We start from the raw sequence: 27,724 nt of genomic DNA, 5'->3' as shown, positions 1-27,724 counted from the left end.
GGTCTTTAAGTATAGACAACACTGGAAAAGTTGATAAGTAGTTGTATGCTAGAAGGAATCTCTCTCAAAGAATAGATAATTATTGTCATATTTAAACTATTCCAGAAAATTGGAAAATATTTTTTCCAAGACTAACATAAGCCAGATACCCAAACTGAACAAGAACAAAGTAAAGAATAATCTAATTATGACTGAAGAATACAGGATAAATATACAGTACTCTAAGCATTAATATATTAAATTCAGCCTATTATTAAATATTAATTCACAACGATTAAGTAGGGCTTATTTCAGGATGTTTTAGTATTAGGAAAATCTACATGAACAGATTAAAGGAGAAAAACTCATAGATCATTTTGAAATATGACAAAAAACATTTAGTAAATTTCACCTCACTTTCATGATGGAGGAATTATATCTTACTACTAATTGATTAGGGAAATACAGGATAAAATACCATAAATGAATTAAATAACACTTTCAAGTGAATTTGACTTTCCTTAATTATAGTAGCTAATGTGATAATGGTGACTGGCAGAAGCATTCAGGAAACTACACAGTGAAACATTAGAAAGGTTGCTATTAGTTTCTAGAGTAAAATAAGATGTTGTATTATTTCAAAGTTGTGCTGCAGTAAAAAAAAAAAAAAAAAAATCCCCAATCTCAGTTCCTTACAACTATTTAGGTCTACTTTTCACACTTCATGACAATTCCTTGTCAATTCCGACTTTGTCCTACATGGTATATTTGACTTCAAAACTCTACCTCTTTGTTATCTGTCAGAGAGATATTCCACACATGCACAAAGATATTTGTATAAATATGTTCACTGAAAACCCAAAACCCATCACTAGCAGAATAGTTTTCAAAATTATGGTAAATCCCTACTATGAATCAAGAAAACTTATCTTCAGGAAGCAAGAGTTAGAACTGGACATGAAACAACAGACTGGTTCCAAATAGGAAAAGGAGTACGTCAAGGCTGTATATTGTCACCCTGATTATTTAACTTATATGCAGAGTACATTATCAGAAACGCTGGGCTGGAAGAAGCACAAGCTGGAATCAAGATTGCCGGGAGAAGTATCAATCACCTCAGATATGCAGATGACACCACCCTTATGGCAGAAAGTGAAGAGGAACTAAAAAGCCTCTTGATGAAGGTGAAAGAGGAGAGTGAAAAAGTTGGCTTAAAACTCAACATTCAGGAAATGAAGATCATGGCATCTGGTCCCATCACTTAATGGGAAATAGATGGGGAAACAGTGGAAACAGTGTCAGACTTTATTTTTGGGCTCCAAAATCACTGCAGATGGTAACTGCAGCCATGAAATTAAAAGACGCTTACTTCTTGGAAGGAAAGTTATGACCAACCTAGATAGCATATTGAAAAGCAGAGACATTACTTTGCCAACAAAGGTCCGTCTAGTCAAGGCTATGGTTTTTCCTGTGGTCATGTATGGATGTGAGAGTTGGACTGTGAAGAAAGCTGAGCGCCGAAGAATTGATGCTTTTGAACTGTGGTGTTGGAGAAGATTCTTGAGAGTCCTTTGGACTGCAAGGAGATCCAATCAGTCCATTCTGAAGGAGATCAGACCTGGGATTTCTTTGGAAGGAATGATGCTAAAGCTGAAACTCCAGTACTTTAGCCACCTCATGCGAAGAGTTGACTCATTGGAAAAGACCCTGATGCTTGGAGGGATTGGGGGCAGGAGGAGAAGGGGACGACAGAGGATGAGATGGCTGGATGGCATCACTGACTCAATGGACGTGAGTCTGAGTGAACTCTGGGAGTTGGTAATGGACAGGGAGGCCTGGCGTGCTGAGATTCATGGGGTCGCAAAGAGTTGGACACGACTGAGCGACTGATCTGATCTGATCTGATATTTCCTTCTTCTTAATTTCAAATATATTTCAAGTATACTACTGTATACTCACTATGATGGCTTTATCAAGTTCTTATGTTTCCAGGACATTGTATTTTGGGGTTTTATTTTTATTTGTGGGGTTTTTTTTTTTGGTTTATTATTTGTCATACAAAAGTTTAAAACAAAGATAATACCTTTGTAGCTTATATTCTTTATTATTATATTATAACCCTCTATACCCCAATAATTCCTTGAGATTTGGATTCCACATTCTAGAAAATTGTAGTATCATTCCTGTTTTCATTTTGTTTGCATTTACTGAGTGTGTTTTGCCTCTTGTTTTCTTTGTACTCTTTTTTAGTTATTGTGGTATGTTTCTCCCAGATCTTACAGAGCCTTGACTTTAAAAGTATAACTAAAACCAGAAAGTTCATGGATTCAATGAAACTCTGAAACAATGAAATATGGTTCAAACAAATTCTTTGAAAAGCTACATGCTTAGCCGGCCATAATGTCTTATTGGACAGATAAGGTAAGCGTCAGTGAAATTTTACATACTTGTTCTCTTTAAATTTAAAGTAAACCCATTATTTAATTTATACTTTAAATTTAAAGTATATCCATTATTTAACTTGCCATTTTAAAGTTGAATGTATGTGTCAGCCTGTTTTCTAAGGAAGGAAAATAGCTTTCCTAATATGTAAGGATTTCTTTTAAGAGTTCTCAGAATTGTTGATTTGTAAAGTTGACACAAGACTGCTTTCTATAGGAAACTGTTTAAACTGTTTGTGGTATAAGATTGTGTGTGTTCCATGATGTGGTAAACCACAGCTGTCATAGGAGATTAACTTTAACTACCAATTATATCTCACCATGATCTCAACAACTAGAACTAATTAATTCTACTTCTTTAAGGGACTGTGCAGGTTTCCTGAACACAAAACATAAAAATATTTTCTTCATATATAAACTACCTTTAATAAAATACAAGTGACTGTAACAGATTAAAAGATAAGAAAAAAAAATCTCAATTTGCCATGTCAGTAAGACTAGTATGATTGAACAAAAATGTAACATGTTTATCTTATGGCTTATTTTCAGAGAAACTGCAAAAGATGAAGACTGACAATCACGAAAAAAAATTCCACAGATAGATCTAAACCTCTTTCACCTTGAGACACACATCTGCTGCCAGGATAACTGAGCTGGAAGAAGTTCAAAAACTGTCTACCATACTTAGCAAAAATCTTTATCCCCAAAGAGACTGAGGACTTGTTACTCTGAGTATGTCTCCAAGAGCAAGATAAAATGGTGAGCTAAGTCTCTCTGATAGTCCAAGCACCATGAAAGACATTGGAATATAGCAGTGACACGTGTAAACACTGCCCTCCTGAACTTACAGTTTAATATTGTTGTTTAATCGCTAAGTCATGTCTGACTCTTTTGCGACCCTATGGATTGAAGACTGCCAGGCTCCTGTATTCATGGGCTTCTCCACGCAAGAATACTAGAGTGGGAAGCCATTTCCTTCTCCAGGGGATCTTCCCGACCCAGTGATCGAATCCGCATCTCCTGCATTTTCAGGCAGATTCTTTACCACTGAGCTACCAAGGAAGCCTTACAGATTAATATATTAATACTTGCCTGTTACCCTGCTCTTGCTGCCCAATTTGGTACCATTAGCCACACATAGATATTTAAAGTTAAATTTAATAAAAGTTTAAAATCAGTCATGCTAGCCATATTTCAAGTGCTAATGTACAACATGATGACTATAGTTAACACTAATATATATTTAAAAGTTGTTGACAGAGTAGATCCTAAGAGTTCTCATTACAAAAGAAAGAGATTTTTTTTCTTTTTTTTTTGTTTTCTGTTTTTGTATCTATATGAGATGATGGATGTAACTAAACTTATTTGGGTAACTATTTCACAGTATATACCTTAAACTTACTTACACAGCACTGTGTGTCAATTATATCTCAATAAAACTAGAGAAAAACAAATTTAGGACTTAACTGGAGGTAAGCCCTATCTATGAGGAAAAAAGAAAGGAAAGGGAAAAATCTATCTATGAGGTATGAGCTAAAAAGAAAGGAATGGGAAAATCCATTTCTTTGCTATCTCTTTGTAAATTCTAAGACATTTAATACTGAAACAGGTCATGTAACTCCTGTTCAGCATCACCATCCCATGGTTATGGAGGAGGCCACATTACATCTATACCCTTGCTAGAGCTATGAAAGAATTTCAGTATATTTAAGAGTACAATACCTTGCATACAAGAATTGCATAATAAATATTTGGACAGTCCCTGAGAGGTGCCTATATCCCTGAATTAGTGCAAGCTTCCAGTAATCTTTTTCTTTCTGAGCCTAGGTGATCTCACAAGCCAGCATTTTACTCTACAAGCATCTGTCCATCTAAGACCACAGCTGCTCTTCATCTTTTTTTTATTACTACATCAGGTCATCAAAAATGAGCACAAGCCTTCTCTCCTCTGTGTTATACTTAGATAAGGTGGGAAGACCAACACAGCAGGGTTGCTGAGTCCTCTCCCCTAACCCATATGCCTTGTCACTCTGTCTGAGTCTGGTTATACAGCCAGGACTCACAGGAAAGCTCCCCTGGCAGGGCAGGGCCTTTGCCACTGCATCTTGCAACATGACCTCTACTGCTCGACTCCCATCCTCATCTCCCAGCTCCCATTCTTAGACCCACCCAATCTGTCTAACATGAATGTGGGTCAAGTTTTACTTTTCCTCAGGAGGTTTCTCACCCAGTGTAAGTCTGACATTGATTGTATCCTGTAATAGCTGCTGGTCACTTGTGATGTAGCTGTGCCTGTACAAACTTGGTCAGAGTTGTTCATGTTGTGGTCCCTTCTGTTAAGTGATATGTGTTGATCGATAAATACGATGAGTTGAATTTCCATGTAAAATATCTTTAGGAAGATCACACTATGATTCAGCTTTGACATGAAAAGCTGCTATATATGAAGGAAGGAATGGAAACAGCAATGGAACACAAGTTTGATCTTAGTAAAGCCAAACTTTGTCATTGGAAGAATGACTGAAATTCTATATTTTATTGCAAAAAACAATAATCAAGTGCTTTGTAGGAACTAAAAAAGAACACCCACAACTAAATGAATCTGTGTTACATTCTGTTACTGAGACAATGGAAAAGAACTGACAATCACACCTAAGCAACATATGTGAAGGGAGAGGAAATTGCTCAGACCATCAGATGGATGAAGAAAAATTCAAAGCAATGAGAGGTTGATGTGATTGGTTTGTGCATCCAATGGGACTAGCATTAAGGCACCAAACACTATTTTGTCTTCTAATTTTGAACAGGAACTACTTAACTTTCAATAAAATGATTTAATTGATAAAAACATGAAATTGAATTTAGACAAGTATAGAAAACCCTAGAGAAACTCCAGTATTCTTTGACATGCTTAGAAATTATATTATGAATATAATGAAATCAAGAAATCAAAATCATGAGTTTGAGTAACAAAGAGTGGTTTATTACTGTGTTGTTATGCTAAATTGCCAATGGCCAAAAGTTTGGTTCCATACTTAAGAGTGTAAAGCAAAATAAAATCTAGAGTAAGAAATCACCCCCTAAATAAACATCACTTCCCCCCAAATAATTATTTGTGACACCTGAGTGATTAAATTCCATCAAAGAAGCCCCAAAGAACCTAAGTAACCCATCAAGCATGTTAGTTCTGGATGCTTTTGAGATGTGTCTAGACAGTTCTAGCAAGAACAACAAAATGATAGCACTAAAACTGTTGGTGGATTGGAGAAAAATTCCAGAGAAAACAACGGAGCATTCTTTCAAGAACTGTTGCATCATCAAGGTTTCTGACATATGCATTTATGGATGTGAGTCAAAAGTCATTTAGAAGAATCAGACCATGAATGGGAAGTATTTCAGGAATGCTTTAACCAAGCAGTTTCATTTATATTTCCTTTCTAAAAGGAACAAGTGATAAATCATTTTTTAAACTATGCTAAATAAGTCTAAAAGAGCTCTTCAATATACAAAATGTTGTTTAATTGGAAAGAGGCACTGTGCCATGGTTTAATTTGAATTATTTTCTCTAAGTAGTATATAGGAGAAGGCAATGGCACCCCACTCCAGTACTCCTGCCTGGAAAATCCCATGGATGGAGGAGCCTGGTAGGCTGCAGGCCACGGGGTCGCTAAGAGTCGGACACAACTGGGCGACTTCACTTTCACTTTTCACTTTCATGCATTGGAGGAGGAAATGGCAACCCACTCCCGTGTTCTTGCCTGGAGAATCCCAGGGACGGTGGGGCCTGGTGGGCTGCCGTCTATGGGGTCGCACAGAGTCGGACATGACTGAAGTGACTTAGCAGCAGTAGTAGCCAGTACTCTTGCCTGGAAAATCCTATGGGCGGAGGAGCCTGGTGGGCTACAGTCCACGGGGTCGCTAAGAGTCGGACACGACTGAGCGACTTCACTTTCACTTTTCACTTTCATGCATTGGAGAAGGAAATGGCAACCCACTCCAATGTTGTTGCCTGGAGAATCCCAGGGACGGGGGAGCCTGGTGGGCTGCCGTCTGTGGGGTCACACAGAGTCGGACACAACTGAAGTGACTTATAAGCAGCAGCAGCAAGTAGTATATAAGATAATGGTGCACCTTACAATAGGTAGCACCTTTAATTCAATTAAATGCTATACACTTTTTTGCTCATTGCTTTTCTAGATGGCTGTAACAGTTTAGACAGCCATAAGGGCATACAATAAAGATGGCCATTTTCAGTGGTGAAAATTAAACCCAAGGCTCTTAATCCTGACTTTGTTGAGACCATTGAGCTTCTCAGGGAATCTCCAGTGCATACTCTAAAGAAGGCTCATTCTCCTTCAGCACCAAAACATGATGTCTCTGTTGAGCTCTCCTTAGGAATCATGAAGAATGGAAATCTTTGATGACAGAGCAATGTAACGGCCCTTCACATATGCCACAAATACACCCAAGTGGCTGACATTTTTCCTACGTTCAACAAGCATTTTGGAGCATATTTACTATGTTCTAGATATTACAGTAGCCAGATCTCATTTGAAGGAAACTTACTTTTGAAGTGATCTTGATGTTTTTGCCCCTAATTGACCATTAGTCAAAATATTAAGCCTTGAGGTGTATAATTAGAAAAGCATGTTTTCATAGTTTTATAATCTGTGTAGTAAATATAACCATGTAAAGGCATAGCAAAATGTAGTCTTTCTGTCACTGAATGTCACGGTAGCCACAGAAGCAGCCTGCTGACAAGCCTGATAAGGCTATTTTTAGCATATCACCTTTTTAGAACATTTGTGATTGTTAATTATGACCATTTGGAGCTCACAGATGGTATATGAAATTGTAGTGTTCTGTTTTAGATAATGAGGGTGGTGATATAACAAATAAATCATTGTGAAACAAAAGGACAAAGTTGGTGCACAGCATGGTATATTGGTTATTTATTACACACAGTACCTTGCCTGTTAACGGTGATTTTTAGTTGATTTCTAGCCACTGTTCCATCTGCCACTCTGGTCTTATGTTTACACAACTTGCTACCTCTCTACTTGTAACCTCTGGTCTCTCCTTTTTTGCAGCTCCTGAGTTCCTCAGCTTACATTTCAATGCTAAAGAATTAGACACAACCCTGCCAATTGAAATGATTTTCCACAGCCTCCAACAGGCAGTTTTCCTTCAGTTAGTACATTCTTCACCCCATTCTCTATGCCTTCTGGTCATTGCCAGTTACACTCCCACCAACAATCTCTCTACATATAGTGATTATTTTCCTTCTTTCTGCCTATCAAAACTCTGCCAATCCTTCAAGATACACCTTAGATCCAAAGCTCTCTGCACAGCATGTACTGACTTCACAAATTGTCATCATTTTCTTCCTTGAATTCCAAGTGCAAACACAGTAAGTGCCACATAATTTTATATGACTTTTTCCCTGATTGTGTCTTATTCCCATGGAGGTCTTAGTTCAATCAGTTGACAAAGTTACAAACAACAGAACGCCTAGATGCTCTTCTGTGGGTTATTCCACCACACCAAATAAAGATACAAGTGAGACAAGGAAGAATCAGTGGTTAATAAACACCTGTTGAGTCTGTAATACAGAAATAATTTCCAACTGAATATTCAGAAGATAACATTTTCAGGTCCATTTTCTTAAAGTAGAAGAAGCTGAATCTAACAGCTGGTGTAGAATGTTGACTCTGATGATGTGATAAATAATCCCTCAGAAATTTACAATTCTGTAAACTGTCAAGGACCTCTCCAAGATGTGCATCACAGGATCCTGAATTTCCAGGGCTCAAATCACTAATTTCATAGTTGGAGCTTTACAAGGCCAAGGAGACTGAGCAACAGAAGGAAGGAATCTATTTGGGGGTTACCACTAGCAATTTGTTACAATATTCAGTGCACTATTTTGTATTGATTTGGGCATTTGGCATAGTGTTTCAGTTATATATTATTCACTTAGTATTTTGATATTTCTACTGCTGAGATAAAAACCTCAGGAAAATGGTATACAAATTCATATAATGAGATATAAAAAGTTACTTGATAGAAAATTATTAGGAGGTTTGATCAGTATATTATTTACATTTGGGATACTTAAATTCAGAAAATCAAGGTTTGCTATGAGATCAGCCCTGGGATTTCTTTGGAAGGAATGATGCTAAAGCTGAAACTCCAGTACTTTAGCCACCTCATGCGAAGAGCTGACTCATTGGAAAAGACTCTGATGCCGGGAGGGATTGGGGGCAGGAGGAGAAGGGGACAACAGGATGAGATGGCTGGATGGCATCACTGACTCAATGGACGTGAGTCTCAGTGAACTCCGGGAGTTGGTGATGGGGTCGCAAAGAGTCAGACACGACTGAGCGACTGAACTGAATATACATTTTAAAGGGAGGGAGGGAGAGAGAGAGAAGATAAAGGATCCATGTTAAAGAAGACAGGAAATCCAATCAATGAGAAGGAAAATAGCTTACAAATTAACTACTGCATCCCTTTGTCACACTGTCTTGATATGTTATCTGTCTCAATGGCTCTGATTTTGATGGTAAAGAAAAGAACTGGAGCCTCATACTCTTCTTTGGGTGTCTGCATCCCTTTTGTGATAGTCTTTTATTTTGAACCTGAAGTTACAATGTGTACAAAATACTATGATGATAAAGGAGATGAAACTTCACTGGAAAGTTTAAATTGGATAGCCAAAGTGGCAAGTAAAGTCAGCATGGTTTCTGACCCAACAACTCTATTGTCCTAATGATTTCTGATACTTCAAATTAGATCAGTGTTGCAGGGACCTGACTTTCTAGAAAAGCCATTGGTAAGAGAAGGTAGGGCTATCCAAAAAAGTGCCCTTCAAACCCTCTTTTCCTTCTCTTGTTTTCTACTTTGACCTGTGTTGCTCCTGTTTTTCTAAGTAGTGTGGGCATCTCAAAATAGAAAGCGTTTTTTTATGTCTGTGAACGGATCTTACAATGTCCATATTATGCTAAGCAAACTGAAAATGTAAAATGCATACTTGGTGGTTGACTACTAGTTTGAGAGAAGTTAATAAATTATATGTATAAGAAAAAGAAGAAAGAATAATCTGACTATTGTAAATCTAGTTACTTATGAATAATTCTCACCCAGAATTCATCCTAAGACACTTATTTGAAAACTCTTTGAGATTTTCCACCTCAGGGACTTTAGATAATTATGGAGATACATTAAGTTTTAAGGTAGGTAGAATTAATTGTATTTATTGTGTTAATCCCCTGCCTCTTCTTTTTTCCTCATGTTAATTCTCTAACTACTCATACACATTTTTTTTTTTTACTCTTTTCAACATTCATACTTTTATTCAGCCTTCAAGAGACACTAGATGAACATCTAAGCTCTGAGCCCTCTGAATGCCACCAAGGATACAAACGAATAAGGCATAACGTTTCAGGCTACCCAGGTGGTGCAGGGGTAAAGAATCCGCTTGCCAATGCAAGAGATCCAAGAGACTCAGGCTCCATCCCTGGGTTGGGAAGATCCTCTGGAATTGGAAATGGCAACTGCTTCAGTACACTTGCCTGGAAAATTCAGAGGAGCCTGATGGGCTACAGTCCACAGGGTCACAAAGAGTCAGACACAAATGACCACACAAACACAAGGTTTCTTAGTATATGAAGTAGCACATGAGAGAGTTTTTGTGCAACTGAATAAGGTTAGAACTGCTATTACAGGAAACCAATTTCATGCAGAAGCATTTGATAAGTCACGACCAACTAGAATGCTACAATTTCCCATTTTATTCTTGCTGAATATATACTATCACTCCAGTCATTCTTTAGAGGACAACAATGCATGCATGCTCAGTCTTTTTGTCATGTCTGACTCTTTTCGAATCACACCGACTATAACCCACCAGGTTCTTCTGTCCATGGAATTTTCCAGGCAAGAATACTGGAGCAGGTTGCCATTTCCTACTCCAGATGATCTTCCTGACCTAGGGATCAAATCCATCTCTTGCACCTCCTGCATTGGCAGGTAAATTCTTTACCACTGAGCCACCAGAGAAACATTTTAGAGGACAAAGGATTCTATAAATGGAACAACAGGTGTGTGAGTGTCATGTGTAATTATGTCCTATTAATAGAGGTTTCCTTTTCTATAAGATTTCTCATGATTGAGTGCTTGGTACATGGTTTGTTTTCTAATTACAATTAATCATTTCTTACTTGAAGGCATTCTGGTAACACATTTCTGCCACTATTTTTAGATCTATGACAAATCATATATTTTGTACTAACTCAGAAATGCTTTTCATTGAATAGTTGTCATCAAACACTGCTTGATAGAAGATACAAATGGTCTCATGTGATCCCACAGGTTGGCTTCACTTCAAAGAGAAGGAAATTTAAGCCCATTTTACCAACTAATCCATCGATGAGGGATGCAGGGAGGGCAATCTTAGGCCTATCGTAAAGAAGACATTTGCTATTGTTTGGAATGGACTGTGATCCCAAAATGTCTCCTTATAGAGTCATTTATTGTTGATTTTCCTTCAATAAAAGATGATCTTTCATTTCTGAACGCCTGTTAAAATGCAAACAGTACCGAGAGATCTAAATTCACACCAAAGTAAAAATAATATCAACTGACATCAACTCTTACCTGAGAAAAAATTGTGCGATTCAACTGACTTTAAGAACCAGGAAGAATTTATCCTGAAAGGAGGAAAGGACAAACATTTAGGAGATGCTGAGGACACATTTCTCTTATTTGCAATTTGCCAAGGATTGAGGCAGACTAGAAAGTTGGCAGAATTTTCACCAACGTTTTCGGTCTTAAAGTCCATCCTTCTACCTGCCAATTTCCTGACTTCCGGGGAGGGAGGCTTGCCTCTGACACCCAAGCCACGCACGTAGTCAAGCCCTTACAGGAACCACAGTTCACTCTATGTCTGCTTATGTTTAAGTCAAGTGTTCAGCGGAGTTTCTAAAGTTCAATCCATGATGCAAACTCAACTGTTCTCAGTCCAGTTATCTTTCTGATTACCCAGGAAAGAGAAACCACGCCTCCTCAGATCTTTCTTGAATTCCACTAACACGTTCTGAGCTCTTCAATCTACAGAAGCACTAGAATATTTATTAAATGGGTGAATAAGTGAAAGAACAAAGAAAAAAAAGAAGGCAAAATATGGTGGAAGCAACCTGGTAAGCAAATGGTTTGGGAAGCAGACAATCTGATTAAAATATAATCACTCTCCATGACTGCTCAATGGCTATAAGCTTTAAATATCACTAAAGATTCTTCCTCTTTCAGATCCCTTCACTTGGTAGGACACAGCACAACACTAGGAATGCCTCGGAGTAGTGATGACAGTTGCATTAAAAAGTGTTGATTCTTACTCTACTTTCGCAAAATGGTTTAGGTATAACTGTAGTATGACTGCCTGGAGGCTCCTAGCCTTCCGGCTTATCTCACTGAGAAGAGGACTATGTGGTGGTGTAAGGCATTATCTGTACAGCACTTGTGCTTCATTGTGTGTGCTTTTACCAGCTTGTGAAAAGTGAAAGCATTGCCATTGTGTGGTGTTCTATGGGAAAACCTCTGTTTTCACAGAATGCAGGTGTGTGGGTTTGGAACAAAGTAGTTTCTGCTGCACAAGTGGTGACTACTCCAAATGCCTTACGCTTGGATTTATCACACAAAGAACCAAGGTTACACTCTCCATAAAATAAAAAACCTTTTTTGCCAGCTAAAGTTCATTCTACGCAAGCAGAGTAAGAGGGAATTTGATAGAATCATAGCCAGAACATTCAAGCAAAACAATTACTCTTGCCTGAATTATTCAGCATAAGGTATTTCTCCCCTTAAATAATGGCTTTACCAGAGTAATTTAAATAGCCCTATCAGAATCTCTAAGTGACAACTTATTTGATGAATAGAGATAAAAGATTTTTAAGAAAAGAAGTTTAATTTTTCAATTACTAAGGAAACATATAGTTAACTAAAAATAATTAAGATGTTGAAGCTCCCTTGAAAGTGGCGGGGCAGGGGCGGGGGGGAACTAACTAAAGATACAGATCTTTCAGTATCAAGCAATACAGAATTCTTTATGGTCCTAATTTACCTGAAGAATCTTTTGCCATCACTTAGAAGATTTTCATGTAGTTAAAATCAATCTCTTACACTCCCTTGGACCATTTTGGTGATTTTTGACATCCTACATATGCAAAATCATTTACTCAAAGTGACTAGAAAAGTGGAAAAATTAGAGTTTCATGGTTTACGAATTGGAATTTATACAGATTTTACAGCTTTGCTTTTAAAGAAAGGAAAATGTTTTCTACAGTTAAAAAATCACTCCAACAGATGGGCCTATCTCCTCTATTTTTATTTCTAGTTGGCTTACGGGTGAATTACCCTGGACATAGTTATAAATTTGAAATTATAGGAACTGCTGAGGGGTGATTTTTTTCTGGCTATAAAATACAATGAGGACACAGCTGCAGCATCTAGAAAGTGAGGGAAGCTAAAACCATAAAAATAATACTGTTTCTTCTTTGTTTTGGATGCAAGAGTAAGCTTCTCTGGTTTCCCAGTATTTATAATGATTAATCTAAGGCCACATTCCCAGAAGAGTAATTAGCCAGTCAATTACTTCAGTGTGAATCCAGCATTTCTGATTAAGTGTAACTTTACAATTAGAAGTGGCCAAACATCCAATATAGCATAGTACAGTGTATCTTTTTATATTGAGGGAGAGAGGCTACGGGAGGAGGCAGAAAATATGATAGGAATAAGTGACTGATGTAATTCTATTGAAAAGAGATATTAGGACAATTGTGAATCATCTATTGAATAGAAGTCAACACTGAAATTCTATCTATCAATCTTTTTATATATGTGCTTGTCTGGTTTTTACATGTGTTTGGCCTGCTGCTGCTGCTGTGTTTGGCCTACTACATGCTCAGTCTTTAACTATCTACTTCATACTTATCTTTGGCAAATATTTTTTCATTAAGAGCTAACTCTTTTGACATTTGATATATTTTCCAACTTTCCTCACTATCTCCCAATCAACTCCTGTATATTGGTGTCAGTAGCAATGCTCTGAATAGGCATTTTCAAAACATATTAATCCTCTGATAAAATTCTTTAAGAACATATTCCCCAGTAGCCACAATATCTAGCTACAGTTCTTTCATATGAGGCTCTTCTTGGATTGGATTTTGCCTACCCTTCCAGTTTAATCTTGCTCCCTTTTTATGCCTTATGCTCCAGCGATACTAACAGAAATGGTAGTATTAGAAATATCTGTAGCAATAACAGTGACCATTTATGGAGCATCAATTACATGAGAGATAAAATATTAAATTGTTTATCTCATTTAATGTTTATAATATCACCACAGGGCAGGTATTATTATTCCCATTCTACAGTTGGAAGAAGTGGGGCTCTGAGATATTAAGTAACTTGGTCAAGTATCCACAGGCAGTAAGTAGCAGACCTAAAGTTCTTCTCTGAATCTCTTTGTTTTAACTTGAATAGGCCACGGTGCTTCATGTCCTTAGGCTTTTTCACATTTTCTTTTATCTTACTATGGTACCATTCACTGCCTTGTTCACTTTAGAAACTCCTGCCCATTTTTTAAGACTTTCTCTATGAAGATCTTCTTTGATCTGCCACCCTGGAAAAGGTAGTCTTCTTCCCTGTCTTCCATAGTTCTATCCCAGATGTATGCACATACACACCCATTACTACACTCTTCATTATGCTTTAAAATAATTTATCTACATATGGAAATATCTATCTCCTTATTAGGCTGTGATAAGCCTTCATTAATCTTGAAACAACAACAAAAAAGCACTCAATAAATTTCCACTAAATTCATAGAGAAATGAACATATTTCAGAGCAATCGATGCACTGTGTTGGTAGTTGGGCCATGGATCATCAGAAGAGTTTATAAAGGAGAAGAGCACTCAAGCAGCTTTGTAGGCACTCTCATATGTTATTTCTGATATCTCTTGCTCTCTTCACAGGTTCGTAGCAAGTCCGACTGCAATTTTTTTGCCAGTTCTAGGTTCTTGCATTTCCTCATGCTTTTATTTAGATTTTCTAACACTAAATGGAAACAGTGACAGACATTATTTTGAGGGCTCCAAAATCACTGCAGATGGTGACTGCAGCCATGAAATTAAAAGACGCTTGCTCCTTGGAAGAAAAGTTATACCCAACCTAGATAACATGTTAAAACACAGAGACATTATTTTGCTGACAAGAGTCCATCTAGTCAAAGCTATGGTTTTTCCAGTAGTCATGTATGGATGTGAGAGTTGGACTATAAAGAAAGCTGAATGCTGAAGAAGTGATGCTTTTGAACTGTGGTGTTGGAGAAGACTCTTGAGAGCCCCTTGGACAGTCCATCCTAAAGGAAATCAGCCCTGAATATTCATTGGAAGGACTGATGCTAAAGTGGAAACTCTAATACTTTGGCCACCTGATGTGAAGAACTGACTCATTGGAAAAGACCCTGATGCTGAGAAAGATTGAAGGCGGGAGAAGGGGATGACAGAGGATGAGATGGTTGGATGGCATCACCAACTCAATGGATGTGAGTTTGAGTAAGCTCCAGGAGTTGGTGATGGACAGGGACACCTGGCATGCTGCAGTTCATAGGGCTGCAAAGAGTCAGATACGACTGAGCGACTGAACTGAACTGAACACTAAATACCTAAGAAATGTGCACCTGTTGGCTGGCTTCCCTCTCATTTTACTGTACCTGGATTAGGTGATCTCCTAAGAATCTTTTAGTCTGTCAGTAAACAAATATTTATTTTTCACCTAATATTAGCTAGGGATAGCTAGATAAACAGAAAACAGACAAAAGTCTTTGGTTTTTATGAAGCATATGGTAGTTTAGTAGTGAAAACAATAAAAATATAGAAACAAATAAAAAAGACATTCTACATACAATTCCAGGTACACTTTCCTACTTCTTTACTATACATCCTTCTCCAGGAAGAGCTATGACTACACTTGGAAAATACAAAGCAATTTAAATATTGGCTAATTCTACACAAATATATCTATACTGGTGTTTTTTTATACACCATTATTAGCTTCCTGAAAAAAAAGAAAAGAAGAAATAGGGAAATAAAAAACAAATAGTAAGATAACAGCTCTGGTGGTGGTGGTTTAGTCACTAAGTCATGTCTGACTCTTGTGACCTCGTGGATTGTAGCTTGTCAAGATCCTCTGTCCATTGGGTTTCCCAAGCAGGAATACTGGAGTGTTGCCATTTCCTTCTACAGGGGATCTTCCCAACCCAGGAATCAAACTCAGGTCTCCTGCATTGCAGGTGGATTCTTCACCAATTGAGATAACAGATCTAAACCTAATTACATCAATAATCACATTAAATGTAAAATGCCTAAACTCCCCCAGTTAAAAGGCAAGGATTATGTATGCTGCCAATAGGAAATGTACTTTAAACATGAAGATACAAATAGGCGAGTAAAAAACAGAAAAAGGAATAGCATGCCAATTCTAACCAAATAGAAAGCCAGAGTGACTCTGTTAATATCATTTATTACTCTCTTTTTCAGAGAAAACAGTGGTTTTCAGGGATAAATAAGGTCAGTTTACAATGTTAAAGCAATAAATCTCCAGAAGGACAGAAAAATTCAAACAAACTTCAAGATATATGTAGAAAACCTGGTAAAAAAAAAAAAAAAAAAAAACGCAAGAAGAAATTTAAAAATTCACAATTAAAAGCAGAGATTTCCATATCCTTTGACAATAACCAGGAACAAGGTGATAGAAAATATATCACCAACCAGCTGTCCTAATTGACACATTTAGAATATACCACTTAAAAACAATAGTATACACATTCTTTTCAAGTGCATAAAGAAATCTTACAAAAACAGATCATATTCTGACTGTTAAAACAAGTATCAGTAAATTCAAATTATCAAAGTCACACAAAGTATGTTCTGTGTAAAATGGAATAAAAATAGAAATCAATAACAAATTTCTCTAGAATATTCCAAATATTTGTAAACTAAACAACATTTCTAAATAACCAAATGGATAAAGAATACATCAAATGGAATACAGAAAGTATTTTTTTTGGACCTGAATGGAAAGGAAAACACAGGATATGAAAATTTGTAGGTTGCCATTAAAATAAAAATGTATAGTACTAGAACTGTGTATTAGAAATGTAGAAAGATCTTAAATCAATGACCTCAATGTCTATCTTAATAAGCTAGAGGAATAAAAGGGCAAATGGTGTCAAAGTAAGCAGAAGAATGGAAATAATAAACATCAGAGTGGAAACCAATGAAATAGAAAACAAAGAAAAACATATTTTTGAGATCAATAAAATGAAAAAAATATCTAGACAAATAAGGAAAGAAGTGATAAGACAAACATTACCATTGTCAAGAATAGGAGAGGTGATATCACTACTGATTTCACGATGCTAAAAGGAAAATATCATAAATTTAACAACTCAGATAAAATGGACAAAGTATTTGAAAGACACAATACCAAAGTTCATTCAAGAAGAAATAAACTGTGTATTTATAGAGTTCTTTTTTTTTTCAATTTTTTACTGTGGTAAAATACACATTAACATAAATTTTACTACCTTAATCCTTTTTAAGTATACAGTTGAGTGGAATTCAACTCTTTCACCTTTCATAATGTTGTACAATCACCACCATTCTTCTTCAGAATGCTTTCATCTTGCAAAACTGAACTCTGTACCCGTTCAATAATAACTGCCCATATCTCTTTTCCCTTATTCCCTGGCAACCATCATTATACTTTCCATCTCTATGATTTGGACTACTCTAAGTGGAATCATACAGTATTTGTGTTTTTGTGACTGGCTTATTTCACTTAGCATAATGTCTCTAAGTTTCATCCATTTTGTTGCATATGTCAGAGCTTTGTTCCTTTTAAAGGTACATTTATTGTATATACCATATTTTACTTATTCATTTATCCATAAATAAACATTTAGGTTGCTTCCATATTTTGCTGATAGAAATAATGTTTCAATGAACACAAGTGTGCAAATATCTCTTCAAGATTCTGCTTTCAATTTTTAAGGCTATATACTTAGAAGCAGAATTACTAGGTCAGATGGTAATTCTATTTTTAATTTTTTGAGGAACCACTATCCTGTTTTCAACAACAGCTGCACCATTTTCAACTCCCATCAATAATAGTGCACAAAAGTTTCAATTTTTCTACATCATCACCAATACTTTTTATTTTCTGTTTTTTTTAAATAGTACCCATACTAATTGTTGCTGAGTTTTAGGAGTTCTATATACATTCCAGATATTAATCCTGTATCTTAAGTATAATTTGTAAATATTTTCTCCCTTTATGTAATTTCTTTGTTGCTCTGTTAATAGGGTCTTTTGATGTACAACTGCTTTTAATTTTCACAAAGTCTAATTTGTCTTCTGCTGCTTGTGACTGTTCTCTCCCAACAACTGGGCATGCACTATATTAGTTATCTGTCATTGTGTAATAAGTTAATCCAAAGTTTAGCAGCTAAAAACAACAAATATTTATCATCTCATGGTTCTGAGGGTCAGGAATCTGGGAATAGCTTAAGTATTGTAGTTCAGACTCAGGTTCTCCTTAAGGCTACAGCTAAGTTTTTGACCAAAGATTCTGTCATTTCAAGGCTCAAAAGGGGAGGACCCACTCCAAATTTGCTCACTTGGGCCCTTTTACAGGACTGCCCCATGACACAGTACCCAGTTGGCTTCCTCCGGAGGAAGTGATGCAACAAAGATCTATAGAGAACCCAAGATGTAAGCAACAGGTTTTTTTTTTTTTAAACTAACCTCAGAAGTGTATTTTATTCATGCTATATGCTATTCATGAGAAGTGACTCAGTAACTCCAATCCATATTCAAAGGGAAATGATTACCCAAGATCACAAATATTAAAAGGTTAGAGTCACAGCAGTTTACCTTGAAGGCTGCCTACCATACACATAGAAACCCTCAAATTTCACTTTTAAAAGGTCAAGATTTAAATAATAATTTCGATGTTTGATTTTTCTAACTTAAAAGCACATCAGATGCCATTATTGCATTTAATACTGTGAATCCCCAAAATACTTTTTTAACTTTCTGAGCACTGGAAAAATCTGACACTAGATTTCCTAGCACACCTAAGGTTTTAGAGCAAGTATTTAATTTATGGGTGTTCAGAGCATACAATGTGATTTAAAGACATCAAGTAATTCTGTTGACAAAAATTTTCTATCTCTTATGATAACGTTTACAATTATATCTTCATTTTATTTGATCTGAAAGTCCTGCTTTCAAGTCATCTGTTTCATCAATTAGTAAGAACTGTGGTGTTGGAGAAGACTCTGGAGAGTCCCTTGGACTGCAAGGATATCAAACCATTCCCTTCTAAAGGAGATCAGGCCTGGGTGTTCTTTGGAAGGAATGATGCTAAAGCTGAAACTCCAGTACTTTGGCCACCTCATGCGAAGAGTTGACTCATTGGAAAAGACTCTGATGCTGGGAGGGATTGGGGGCAGGAGGAGAAGGGGATGACTGAGGATGAGGTGGCTGGATGACCACCAACTCGATGGACATGAGTCTGAGTGAATTCCGGGAGTTGGTGATGGACAGGGAGGCCTGGCGTGCTGCGATTCATGGGGTCGTGACTGAACTGAACTGAAGTGAACTGAAGTTATCTACCAGTAGCTAAGTTTAAAGCAATATGAGTTTAAAATGTTATCATCTTTGCCTTTAAAAACTTAAATTTAGTTAATAAAATATAAGCAACAAAGTAATGAAATATAAGTAACATAGTAAAATAGTGGTGAAATATAAGTAACACCAAGAGGGAGGCTGCTGCTGCTGCTAAGTCGCTTCAGTCGTGTCCAACTCTGTGCGACCCCATAGACGGCAGCCCAACAGGCTCCCCCGTCCCTGGGATTCTCCAGGCAAGAACATTGGAGTGGGTTGCCATTTCCTTGTCCAATGCATGAAAGTGAAAAGTGAAAGTGAAGTCGCTTAGTCGTGTCCAACTCTTAGCGACCCCATGGACTGCAGCCTACCAGGCTCCTCCATCCATGGGATTTTTCAGGCAAGAGTACTGGAGTGGGGTGCCATGAGCCCCCTAAATGATCTTCAGCAGAACAGTTTCTTTCTGCTTAAGAAAATAAATGACTAGAAGTTAATAAAAAATAATTGAAAAATAACTCTACCATATCTTAACTCTTCTTAGAATCATACTTAATTGGATCATGGAAATGAGAAAAAAAATTCCCTAAAATAGAATACCCTTTCAGCAGGAGCAGTAGGCTATCCACCACCAGCAGGTTCATGAGTCCACGTGAGTTAACTCATGACTGTTCTACCACTGTGATGCTCAGTTACACAGAATGCCAGGAGAGCCAGCAACATCACTAGGATAAACATGCAAACAAAGAGTCTATATTAATGTCTGTCAGTGTACAACCAAAAGAGATGCATGTTACATTTCTTACGGATAAATGTGACTCTGTCCCTACATTAGTATGAAACCTTTATTCTTCAGATCAAATAATCTAGTCATCATGAAAATACCATGTGGATATATGTCAACATCCTCTAAAAAACATAGCCAGTATATATTAACTACAAGAAAAGACCCTGTGGCAACTAAGATTCATGATCTCTAATGCAAGTTCCACGTCAATGGATGTAGAGTCGTGGGCTGCAAGGGCAGAGGGGCACAGTAAACAGAAAGAGAGTGAGGCAAGAGAGACGGAGGTTACCATCACTAAAAGTGACTTCTTTTACGCACACACATACACACACACAACAGACTGGCTCCAAACAGGAAAAGGAGTACATCAAGGCTGTATATTGTCACCTGCTTATTTAACTTATATGCAGAGTACATCATCAGAAACGCTGGACTGGAAGAAGCACAAGCTGGAATCAAGATTGCCAGGAGAAATATCAATCACCTCAGATATGCAGATGACGCCACCCTTATGGCAGAAAGTGAAAAGGAACTAAAAAGCCTCTTGATGAAAGTGAAAGAGGAGAGTGAAAAAGTTGGCTTCAAGCTCAACATTCAGAAAACTAGGATCATGGCATCTGGTCCCATCACTTCATGGGAAATAGATGGGGAAACAGTGGAAACAGTGTCAGACTTTATTTTTTGGGGCTCCAAAATCACTGCAGATGGTGACTGCAGCCATGAAATTAAAAGACGCTTACTCCTTGGAAGGAAAGTTATGACCAACCTAGATAGCATATTCATAAGCAGAGACATTACTTTGCCAACAAAGGTCCGTCTAGTCAAGGCTATGGTTTTTCCTGTGGTCGTGTATGGATGTGAGAGTTGGACTGTGAAGAAGGCTGAGCACTGAAGAATTGATGCTTTTGAACTGTGGTGTTGGAAAAGACTCTTGAGAGTCCCTTGGACTGCAAGGAGATCCAACCAGTCCATTCTGAAGGAGATCAGACCTGGGATTTCTTTGGAGGGAATGATGCTAAAGCTGAAACTCCAGTACTTTGGCCACCTCATGTGAAGAGTTGACTCATTGGAAAAGACTCTGATGCTGGGAGGGATTGGGGGCAGGAGGAGAAGGGGATGACAGAGGATGAGATGGCTGGATGGCATCACTGACTCGATGGACGTGAGTCTGAGTGAACTCCGGGAGTTGGTGATGGACAGGGAGGCCTGGCATTCTGCGATTCATGGGGTTGCAAAGAGTCGGACACGACTGAGCGACTGAACTGAACTGAACTGAACTGAACACACACAATATCCTTCTAAAATTCAAAAAAAGGAAAGAATAATCAAATATATTTCCCTGAACATAAATGATTTTATTTCTCATAACATGATAAATTTAAAGGGATTCAGAAATGCCCTTGAAAGGACTATTCTGCTTATCTCTATTTATTAAAGAGGTGTAGAATCATTAAAATCCTGATCAACAAAGCAGATGTTGAGAACCATTCTCACTTCCATACAACTAATACAAGATTGACCAATCGAGCCCCAGCAAGCACCTATTTCATAATACAATTCACACAAGTACCTCCTCTTAAATTGAACCGCAATTTTCTCACCTCAACAGAGTACAGTATACTTAAGATTTTCTTTTTATATTTTGAAAGAATTTATCTTACACATCTTGACAGAGTGAACCCTTTTCTTGAGAGAGAATAAAATAGGGAAAGTAAACTCATTATCTTTGTAATTACAGCTAAATTAAAACAACATTACATCAATTATCTGACCAGGATAATAACCTTCACTCTCTACTTCACCTTGCATGTGTAGCGTGTCTGTTTTCCAAGATATAAAATTAAAAATTAGTAAGTATTTAAAAACAGCTATCTCACAGGAGTTTATGAAAATTGGTGGAATTTAAGATAGAAAGAATGTAATTAGCTGGCCTGGAATTTGGCTAGTACAGCTATGTTAACATCATAGCTTTTTCAACACTGTGCCATGAGGCCTATAAGCTTAGAGAGTACAATGCCCGTGATCCCGAACACAAGTCACCTTAAGAAAAGGTCCTTTCAAGTCAGAGGCAATCCCTTCGCTAAGAAAGAACAGTCTTCTCTCATTTACCAAAAATTCCTTCTATAATAAATCAGAAAAAATACCGAATGCCTCGAAAGCCTGATCAACTGAGCTGGAGAGTCTGTTCAGGTGGGGTTGTTAAACTCAGTGTTACAATGAATCCTGCTGTAAAGGCTTAATCTTAAGCAACATGTGCAGAAACTCTGTATCCCTTAATATTTAGATCAATCAGAATTCCTAAACACCTCTGTTCCCTCCAACAGCTTGTCCTACAAAATAGCATTTTCTCTTAACCTACGTATTACAGCAAAAAAAAAAAAAAAAATCCTAGTAATATTTTTGAAATTATCCTTGGTTGGATTTGGTTGGATTAGTAAAAGCATTCCTAAGACTCTCTGAAGGCTGTTTTTACACCTCAAGCTTAGAAATCTTTTCATGCACCTATTAAGTTTAAGGCTGAATTGGGTGCTGGCCTCAACTCTGCATTAGAGAAGTCTGCCTTCAACTCTATAACCAGGGATTTTTTTACCCTGGGGTTTTACAGGTATTCATTAACCCTTGACATTTTAAGCAAAATTTGGGATATTTTCTGTGAAGAGGGTTTTGTTTTATAATAAAGAATTTGTTTGTTCTTTGTTCTGGGTTTCTGGCATGGAGCTTCTGAAACACAATTTCCTGAGTGATGGCATTATCTTTGTTATTTATGAGCCCCCAGATCACCCCTTAGTTTACACTAAATGAGATGACTCAGGATGGGAGTTGCTCACCAGAACAAACAGCCATATGACTGGGGCTTTAACCCAGCCTGACCTCTGAAGATGGGAGTAGAGCTAGAGACCGAGTTCAGCCCTATGACAAGTGCTTCAATCAATCAAATTCATGTACTGAAGCACCAGTAAAACCTCTGGACACGGAGACTTAGGCTAGTTTTCTGGTTGTTGAACACACTGATACATCAATATCCAGGAAGTAATGAATTCTCATTTCACGGGAAGAGGACAGTGGAAACTGTGTTTGAAATTGTCTCAGCCTTGTCCCATGAATCTCTTCATTTGACAGGTCCTCATTTGTGTCTTTTATGATAAACTGGTTTAAGTGTTAACACTTCCCTGAATTCTATGAGTTGTTCTGGTGAATTATAAAAATTCCTGAATTTTTGGCCAGTTGGTTAAAAGTACAGGTTGCCTGGGAACTCCAAACTTGCAATGGACATACGAAGTGAGGACAGCCTTGTGGGGACTTGTGCCCTTAAACTTGTGGAGTCTGACATTAACTCTGAATGGTTAACATTAAAACTGACCAGCAGTAAACTGGAGGTCCACAAACTGTTGTCAGATTCCCAAAGGGCTATTTTGCCCAAATACTAGCATTATAAACCACTTCTATAGAGAGTCCTAAGAAAAGAGTTTTCCAAATGAAGGCAAAGTTCTTAAAGAGAGAACTAAGAAAGCTACACTAGCTATGAAGAGCAGTCAGATGATTTCCACAAACTTGTAAAAGATCGGAAAAATGCTCCAGATGCTTAAAAGTCAGAATAAATCATAAATCTCCAGCTTTCAAAACTGAGAAATAAAAAATTTAAAACCTAGCCAACAAGTTTTCCCAAGGCAGAAAGTTCAATACCTAACTCCTCATCTTCTGTACCCAGCCCAAATTTTCTACCCTTATTCCTTTATCACCACTCCATCACCTGTTTGCTTCCATCTTCTCATTCTCAGCAAATAAGAACACTAGTTATTTAGGTATCAGTTTTGGAGTCTTCCTTGCCTCCGCTATTTTTCTCACACCCCACAACTAAAATACCATCAAATTCTTGAAAATGTATTCAATAGTAGACAATACCTCACCTTCCACTGCAGTCCCCAAGAACCTTACAGGGAAAGGGACAGTCCAACAAAGTAAGCCTATCACTTCAAGGGAAAAAAATTACAAAATACTCAAATATTTGACTTCTTCACTGTGTTGTTGCTTACGGAGATGGTACAAAAAAACAATGGCCAAGAAAACTGTTCTTAACACAAATCCAACCAATGGTACAAAACTGCACTATTGATCTGTATTTCTCACTGCCACACACTCATGGTGGGAGGCAGTAAGGGAGAGGGAGCCAGTTTTCACTTAAGAATGCCCTTAATGAATCACTATCGATTTTTAATTTTAATGTTATTAAATATCAACCTTTGAGTTCATGTTTTTCTAAGACTCTAGATGATAAAATAGAAAACATAAATAAAATACTTTGTTAAATGCTGAAATACACGTGTGCAATTTTTTGTGTTGTAAGCTCAACTAACCACTTTCTCCAAGGAAGACCATTTTAACTTAAAAGAATAATTGATAGACAAACTATCATCATTGGTATTGGCTATTTGCAGGTATTCTCCTGAAAAATGAACAATGAGTTTGTCACTTTTCAAGGAAAAGGAACCACAGAAATTTGATGCCAATGATAAAATTGAAGATTCTTTGGGGAAATCAGAACTTTTGAAAAGGCGTATCTGCCACTGGGGCTTGAGAGCCTCTGAATAGTTGAAAACTTTTTGATAAGACTGGTGACAATATGAGCGAATGTGCTTTTTATATTATACAGTAAAATGCATCATACCATTTTGGAAATCTGCATAACTCAATATTCAATATTTTCCAAATGACCACTTCATGATGTTGTCAAATTAGGCATGAATAAAGATGTATTCACAGCATGAGACAGATCAATGAGTATTAGTAAAACAGAGTATGAAAAGTTTGTTGATACAGTTTCAATAAAATTATATTGCTCAAATATATTTTGAATTGATATTGAAAATAACGTTGAAGAACTATTAACTTTTTAAAAATTTTGACCACACTCTGTGGCATATGGGACCTTAGTTCCCTGACCAGGGATCAAACTCCTTCCCCCTGCACTGGAAGAAGGACTCAATCTCTGGATCACAGGGTAAGTCCCAAAGAATTATTACTTATAAATACTGGTAGAATATCAAAGAAGAATATCCACTATTATCTGAAAACACTTCCCTTTTCCAAGAACATATCTCTGTAAAAATAGATTTTCTTCATATACTTCAACCAAAACAACATATCACAGCAGACTGAATGCAGTAGGAAATACGATAATCTAACTGTATTCTATGAAGCCAAATATTAAGGAGATTTGCAAAACTTTAGCTAAAGCAGTACTAATACTACTATCAATATGTATTCTACCAATTTTTTTTTTCAGTTTATTGTCTGCTTACCTCTAATAAAGGAGACGTTCTTTTCAAGCAGGAATTTTGCTCATTTTCTGCTGTATCCCCTGGTGCATATTAGGCACTCAATGTATACTTGCTGAATGAATGAGTGAAATGAGACAGCATGAATAGAAATAAAAATGCCTCCAAATATTCTAAAAAACTGTAGCCTAACTTTGGCTACCTGATGTGAAGAAACTGATTCATTGGAAAAGACCCTGATGCTTGGAGAGACTGAAGGCAAAAGGAGAAGGTGTCAACAGAGGATGAGATGGTTGGATGGCATCGCCAACTCAGTGGACAGGAGTTTGAGCAAGCTCTGGGAGTTGGCAGTGGACAGGGAAGCCTGGCGTGCTGCAGTCCATGGGGTTGCAAAGAGTCAGACATGACTGAGCCACTGAACTGAACTGACTGAATCAAAGAGATTCTTTGATGATTAAACTTTAAATGTAATTTTAATTAATTTAAATTTCAATGCCCACATTTTTCAAGTGACTGCTGTACTAGACAGTGTAGCACAAGAATTATAGACCAGTCTCACTGGTAAGGGGCTTCCCAGGTGACATAGTTGGTAAAGAATCTGCCTGCCAATGCAGAAGATGCAAGAGACATGGGTTGGATCCCTGGGTCAGGAAGATCCTCTGGCATAGAAAATGGCAACGCATTTCAATATTCTTGGTTAGTGGCTACTGTATTGGACAATGTAGCACTAGAATTATAAACCAGGTGGCTCAGATAGTAGAATCTGCCTGCAATGCAGGAGACCCAGGTTCAATCAGGTCAGGATTGAAGGTCAGGAAGATCCCCTGGAGAAGGAAATGGCAACCCACTCCAGTAATTTTGTCTGGAGAATTCCATGGACAGAGGAGTCTGGTGGGCTATAGTCCATGGGGTTGTCAAGAGTTGGTTACAACTGAGTGACTAACACTTCACTCTTAAGATCCTTCACAATTTCTAGTCTAGGACCACTGAGGTCATCCTCTATCTGCCTAAGTCACCTAAGGAGTTCATTTACAATGCGAAATCTATTTGCATTTTGATAGTGGCCTCTTAAAAACATTAACTGATTCAGGGGCATAGGAAACAGGAAACTTACACTGAACAAACCAAAAAAGTGGACTATTTCCAAATAAACCTGAAGCTAGAATTATCATCAGGAAATAGAAAACTTTTAATTCTACCACAATCTCTTTTCTCTTTGAATTCGTATTTGCATCAATTTATTGATCATTATTTGAGCGAGAAAAAGTTTCTGGTTTATTATTTCTTCTAAATCACTCTTGCCTTTTTTTTTTAAACAACTGATCCTTTCTCTCTAATATTGATGTTTCAATGGATGAATTATTACTACTTCTCCAAAGTTAAAATTGATCCAAACATTTAAAATGTAAAAATCTATATATACAGTCATTGGACTGGAGACATGAAAACTTCTATACAAATGAAATAATTAAAAATAAATTTACCAGAGTTTATCTAAAACCTTATTTGGATATTCAGAGTAAGATCAAGGGCAAATCTTTACAAAGAATATAAATCACACTCCAAAAAGTGGTAGTTTGTCCTTATAAAATATGTACATACATATATAGGTAAATGGATAAATCCAAATAAAGAAAATTTCAAATCCTTTATGCAAATGGTAGAAATATACGTAAAAATCATGGGATGAGAAGACCTGGATATCTTAAACACACAAGCAAAAACACACAATACTAAAATTGCTTACATAAACAGAAATAGTGACATAATAAAATAGCATACTGTCTTAACCCATTGCTTGCTGAATACACCAGTGGTTCATACATGCCAAATTAGTGGGTGATCTGTTAACCACTCAGTAGTCTATCCCATTGCTTCCCTGGAGGTTTATTGCTACTCTGGCTACTACCACCACCTCTCCTACTGGGACTTCTCTTCTGACTCCCACAGTCTATTACCCTAATCTCCCTTGAATCTACAACTTTGGAGTCAATTTGTCAGCCTGAATGCTCTGGCTACTACCACCATCTCTCCCACTGGGAGCTCTCTTCTGACTCCCACAGTCTATTACCCTAATCTCCCCTGAATCTGGAGAAGGCAATGGCACCCCCACTCCAGTACTCTTGCCTGGCAAATCCCATGGACCGAGGAGCCTGGTAGGCTGCAGTCCATGGGGTCGCAAAGAGTCGGACACGACTGAGCAACTTCACTTTCACTTTTCACTTTCATGCATTGGAGAAGGAAATGGCAACCCACTCCAGTGTTCTTGCCTGGAGAATCCCAGGGACAGCGGAGCCTGGTGGGCTGCCATCTATGGGGTTGCACAGAGTCGGACATGACTGAAGCGACTTAGCAGCAGCCCCTGAATCTACAACTTTGGAGTCAATTTGTCAGCCTGCATGCTCTCTGAAAGCAATAACTGGAGACAAGGAAGTATATTGGGAAGCAATATAAGGCCAACAAGCATTTTCAGTTGAGCTGAGACCATACAGGGCGTTGCTGGCTGTCAGAG

At 37.4% G+C, this 27,724-nt stretch overlaps 1 protein-coding gene across 32 annotated transcripts in view; it reads right to left on the bottom strand.

Moving 5' to 3' along the window:
- The window catches only part of LOC147361561 (uncharacterized), a 631,042-nt gene that overhangs the window by 439,138 nt on the left and 164,180 nt on the right, over nucleotides 1-27,724 (bottom strand). For 18 of the 32 annotated variants that reach the window (XR_015138085.1, XR_015138088.1, XR_015138077.1 and 15 more), the window contains one exon: nucleotides 11,079-11,131. The exons of the other annotated variants lie outside the window; for them this stretch is intronic. The gene's annotated coding sequence lies outside the window, so the exon portion shown is untranslated. The remainder of the gene's footprint in view (nucleotides 1-11,078; nucleotides 11,132-27,724) is intronic. 32 annotated transcript variants of the gene reach the window in all.

The sequence above is a fragment of the Bos grunniens genome, chromosome 12 (assembly GCF_055505025.1).
Source record: "Bos grunniens cultivar Pamir isolate PY7600 chromosome 12, Bosgru_T2T1.0, whole genome shotgun sequence".
In the NCBI taxonomy this organism is placed as follows: Eukaryota; Metazoa; Chordata; class Mammalia; order Artiodactyla; family Bovidae; genus Bos; species Bos grunniens.
The sequence above is the reverse complement of the archived record's forward strand: the minus strand, read 5'-3'. Positions and strand labels throughout refer to the sequence as shown.